Genomic DNA, 6000 nt, shown 5'->3' on the forward strand with positions numbered 1-6000 from the left:
ATTTATGTAACATCTGACATTTATATAGCACCTCTCATCCCAACAGTCCCAACCGTGACTGTGCAATTTGCCAGAGAATCATGACTGGGCTGGCTGGCTATTGCAATGCTTGGCTGGGATGGTCACATGCTCTGAGCTGGTTTTGACTTACTAAATGGAAGAGCTTTGTATTTCCTTTCTGTTTTTAAGTGTTTAAATGACCCCAGTCCCCTTTAGTGTTCCTTGAAACCACAAGAACTGACTACTGTTCTTTTCTCATGAGTCCTCAGTCAGAGTTTTCTAGTTGTTCTTTTCCACATGTAGCCCTGGAGGAACTGCAAAAGAAGGGCTCCAGTCCTAACCTGAATCTTAACCTATAAAACTTTAAACAAGACAACTCAATTACCTGGGTTTATAGAGGGAAGCAATATCCTTGTGCGGAGTGGCCTCCCTGCCCACATTCCACCTTGATTACCAGAGCAGCCTTTTTCAACTGAAGCAGGTATCTATCTTCTCCCTCAAAGAGAATGTGAGTCAGACAAGAAGCAAACTGAAGGAAGAAAAAGGAGCGAGCTCATCATGTCAGACTTCAGTCTGAAAGCTTGTCTTTTTTCTCCCAGCAGAGAGTTGTAGACCTAAGGAATAAAAATAAATGTTAACTGCCATTGAGCCGATTCCTACTCATACTGACCCTGTGTTGTTGTTAAGTTGTTGACTTGGTTCCAACTCATAGCAAACCCTGTATGGGGTTTGCAAGGAGTGGCTGGTGAGTTTGAACCACCTACTTTGAAGTTACTTGTCCAGTGTTTATTCTATAGTGCTACACCAAGACTCCCAGTGACCCTATTGTTGTTGTTAAGTGCCATCAAGTGGATTCAGACTCATAGTAACCCTGTACTGGGTTTCCGAGGAGCAACTGGTGGGTTCGAACCACCAGCCTGAGTAAAACTGTTTCTTTAGGGTTTCCAGGACTGTAAATTTTTATGGGGGAAGACCACTTCATCTTTCTCCCATGGACCTAAGGAATAGAATTTTTAAAAACTTTGTAAATCTAATTCCCAGTACTACACATATACATAAATAACACTCACACTTGCACATATATATACTTACTAACTGATATGAGTTTGAGGAACATTAATTTCTGATATCATTTGCTGATTTGAAAAAAAAAAAATGGTGATCCATTATTTGATGTCCTATAGCTCAGCAATGCCCCTATCTGAGCCATGAGTTGACATAGGAATGCACACCAAAAGTTTCCAATGACTTCCCTAATTAACCTGATAATCATTAGGTTCTTGGAATCTCAATAAGTATCTTCCTTTTTTTTTTTCACATCAGCAATAACGGTTATGCTGAGTCCTCTCGGTTTTTGCTGAAGTGACAACAATTTCATTCAACATTTTTCTAGATGTTGTATTGATTGCTGTATGATAGTTTTACATATTCTAGAACTCTGTTGTCAACTAAGTTAGATGGGAGGGGGGGTGCAGAAGAAAAAGAAAAACACCTTTTTGAATGTAAGGAAGTGGTGTTTGAAAGTGTAGACAAATGCCAGGCTACATAAGTTGAATCCTGGCTCAGTTGTTTGAATTTAAATAACCTGAGTCTCAGTTTTTCCTCTATTTAATGGGAATGTGATGGTAATCATAGTAATTCAAATGAGTTTAGAACTGTACTTGGCACAGGGCGGTGTATATAATGTAAGCAATAGTACTCATTTGTATTAATTAAATTAGTACAGCTTGTTGTTGTTGTTAAGTGCCATCCAGTCGGTTCCAACCCATAGCGACCCTAAACAGGGTTTCCGAGGCTATAAATCTTTACGGGAGCAGAAAGCCTCATCTTTTTCCCGCGGAGCAGCAAGTAGTTTCGAACTTCTGACCTTGTGGTCACAGCCCGAATTGTAACCACTATGCTACCAGAGCTCCTTTACTACAGCTTAGGCCATGATAAAAGAGCTCTGGTAGCGTAGTGGTTACGAGTCGAGCTGGGAATCTGATGGTCAGCAGTTTGAAACTACCAGCTGCTCCACTGGAGAAAGCTGAGGCTTTCTGTTCCTATAAAGATTTACAGACTTGGGAACACTACACAGGGTCATTATGAGCCAGAACCAACTCCATGGCACATAGCCACTATCTCCATGCCATGATAGGGGGAGAACTGTGGCTCTGTAGGATAAGCACTGAACTGCTAATCTCAAAGTCAGCAGTTTCAGCCCACCAGCCACTCAGCAGGAAAAAGATAAGGCTTTCTGTACCCATAAAGATGTACACCTTCAGAAACCTTATATAGGGTCAATATGACTCCATAGCACTTAACAAAAACAACATATGTGGGCATTCAATGACTGACCAAGTAAATGGAGGTAAATCACCAGGTACATAAAATGGGGGTCTGTTATCCTAGACTTCTCCCAGCCCCATAATGCCTCCCACAGTCCCCCTTTGGGTCAAGCAGCCTCTCATCTATGCCTACGGAGCCCTGATGCTTCATGCTTACTGAGTCTCTTCAGTATCTCTCAGAACCAAAGTCCATGGAGGCTGCAGTGCCCATAAGTAGTCAAGCAAGAGCATGTCTAGGGCTACCTTGAACCAGCACTGCCATTCAATAGTTTTGGCCTGGAGGACTTGTGGAGACAGGACCTCTATGTCAGACTCTAGGTAGGCTGACTTGAGTACCATTCACCCATGACTGTATACAGCAGGAGTACAAACCAGCCCTCAAGGGCCCTGACCTATGAGGCTCTTGAGACCTTTGAGGACTGACTGGCCCTGAACAATGAGAAGAGATGAGCTCCTCTGCTGCCCCAGGGATTCGCCCTTTAGTTGCTGGATCATGTGGTGAACTCAGAGCCACTGGAGCAATGGAAAGAATTGAGTGGGAATTGGAGGGTTCATTGTTGTTGTTGTTAGGTGCCATCAAGTCAATACCGACTCATAGCGACTTTATGCACAGCAGAACAAAACACTGCCGGATCCTGGGCCAACCTCATTATCATTACCACACTTGAGCCCATTGATGCTGTCACTTTGCCAATCCATCTCTCTGGGGGGTCTTCCTCTTTTTCTCTGACCCTCCCCCTTACCAAACATGATATCCTTCTCCAGTGACTGGTCCCTCCTGACAATATGTCCGAAGTACGGAAGTACGACAGACAAAATTTGGCCATCCTGGCCTCCAAGGAGCACTCTGGCTGCACTTCTTCCAACACAGATCTGTTGGTTGTTTTGGCAACCCATGGCACTTTCAATATTCTCCTCCAACACTGTAACTCAAAAGCATCAATTCTTCTACGGTCTTCCTTATTCACTGTCCAGCTTTCGCATGCATATGAAGTTATTGAAAATACCATGTCATGAGTCAGGCACACCTTAGTCCTCAAGCTGACATTTTAGCTCTTCAACACTTTAAAACGGTCTTGTACAGCAGATTTGCCTAATGCAATATATCGTTTGATTTCTTGACTGCTGCTTCTATGAGTATTGATAGTTGATCCTAGAAGAATGAAGTCCTTGACAACTTCAATCTTTTCTCCATTTATAAGAATGTTGTTTATTGGTCCAGTGGTAAGGGTTTTTGTTTTCTTTACATTGAGATGTAATTCATACCGAAGGCTGTGCTCTTTGATCTTCATCAGTAAATATTTTAAGTCTTCTTCACTTTCAGCAAGCAAGGTTGTATCATCTGCATGTCGCAGGTTGTTAATGAGTCTTCCTCCAGCCACATTTTTATTCATAGAACCCAGCCTCTGGGATTATTTGCTCAGCATACAGGTTGAATAAGTATGGTGAAAGAATACAACCCTGTCACACACCTTTCCCAATTTTCAACCATTCAGTGTTCCCATGTTCTGTTTGAACAACTGCCTCTTGGTCCATGTACAGATTCCTCATGAGCACAATCAAGTAGCTATTTACCAACCACTTTGGACATGTCATCAGGAGGGACCAGCCCTAGAAAAGAACAGCATGTTTAGTAAAAGTAAAGGCTCAGTAAAAAAGAAGAACCTCAGCAGATGGATTGACACAGTGCTTACAGCAATGGACTCAAACATAGCAACTACTGTGAGAGGTTCCAGACTGGGCAGCATTTCACTCTATTGTGTGCAGGGTCGCTATGAGTTGGAACTGATTCAGTGGCACCTGGCAACAACAATGGAAGAATTTTAATGTTTTAACAAATGCTACAGCCTTACCAGAGTCCTGGTGTGGTGCTGTTGATTAATGTGCTGGACTGCAAAGTCAGTTTGAGCCTCAAGGTCAGTGGGTCAAGCTCACCAGCTGCTCCTCGGGAACCCTATGGGTCGGAACCTACTCGACAGCACTTAACAACAATAGCCTTACCAGTGCTTAGCTAGTGAATGTTGTTGCTTGGTGCTGTTGAGTCAATTTCGACTTGTAAGGACCCCATATTGCAGAGTAGAACAGCCATATGGGTGTGTTTTTTTTTTGGTGGGGGGGGCAATAATCTTTATGGAAGCAGATTGTCAAGTCGTTCTCCCCCAAAGCTTCTGCATGGATCCAAACCTCCAACTTAGGGTTAGCACCCAAGTACTTAACCATGTGTGCTTCTTGGGCTCCTTTAGTTAATGAATACCAGGCCCTAGTAGATCCATACCAAGAGTCCTCAGGGGAAAAATCCTTTCACCCTTTGCTTTGGATTCAGTCATTTCTCTAATGCTCAGCAAGCATTAAAAGGTCTGCTCAGAGCTGCAGAGAAGAGAATGATAAAGATTTCCTTCTTCCTAACTTCTAGATGCCTGCCAAAGTTCTCAGACTTAGTGGAAAGAGAATTACCTGGGAAATTGTTAAATGTAAGTTCTTGGTCAGACTTCCCCGTGGGATTCTGGTTCAAAGGTCTGGCATCAGGACTGAGTGTCTGTATTTGTGATTCTGATTGTCTTAGGCCAGGTTTTCTAGAGTAGCAAAACCAGTGAAACATACACATTTATATAGTGAGAGAAGTGTATTATCGTACAATTGTAGAGTCCCAGATCCACAGCAGAAGAGAGAGAGAGAGTCTCTCCTGCATGTTCATTATATTGGGAGCAGGCCACATCCCCAAGGAAGCATCCTTTCAATTGATTGGTTGCTCATAGCTGCTTATCATAGAGTTAACTATGTCTGTATTAGTTAACCACCATGGGACTATGCACATCGCAACTTCTAAACCTCTGGAAATTCTGGCCTAACCACTACACTGATGTGGGGGTCTAGGGACCTCACTTTGAGTGACTCTGGTTTAGTGAATTTAGAAATAGGCAGTGACACTGGAGGAAGTTAGTGAGGGACCAAGAAGCAGCTCTGGCTGCAACACTAAGAAAAAATGACCCAGGATTCATATGCTTAAAATCCATCCTCTCTCTAGTCACTTCCCTTAAAAACACACACACTTCTAGGAATGACTTCTTCACCTCCAGTCTCTACGCACCACTCCAAGTGACTTTTCCCACTTGCTCGTACATTTGATGAGTCTTGGTGTAGCACTATAGACAGACTGGACTGCTAACCATGAGGTTGGCAGTTCAAAGGGCTGTTGTGTGTCAGAACCAAGTTGACAGCATTTAACAACAACTTCCATTTGAGGCTTTGCTTTTTGAATTTTACAGTTGGGGAGAGTTTCTAGGGCACATGAAGGCAATTGAGTGATTTTCTTCAAACCTACTTATGTCCCACTAGAGACTCTGGGTGATGCAAGCAGTTAAGCATACAATTACTAGTCAAAAAATTGACAGTTCAAACCCGCACAAAGGCATCTCAGAATGCAAGCTTGAAAACCCTATGGAGTAGTTTTACTCTGCACACATTACGTTATTTCATGGTGTATACATTTTATTTTTTTGTTCAATGTTTTATTGTGAATTGTATGATAGTTTACATGAGAGAACTCTAGTTTTACATTCATTCCATCGCATATCATTACACTGCCATGGTTCCAATCCCCTCCATGCAACATCTCCCGACCAAAGGGCATATCCTGGAAGCCCATCCTCTGCACATCCCCCTCCCCCACCTC

Source organism: Chrysochloris asiatica, unplaced genomic scaffold (assembly GCF_000296735.1).
Source record: "Chrysochloris asiatica unplaced genomic scaffold, ChrAsi1.0 scaffold00006, whole genome shotgun sequence".
Lineage (NCBI taxonomy): Eukaryota > Metazoa > Chordata > Mammalia > Afrosoricida > Chrysochloridae > Chrysochloris > Chrysochloris asiatica.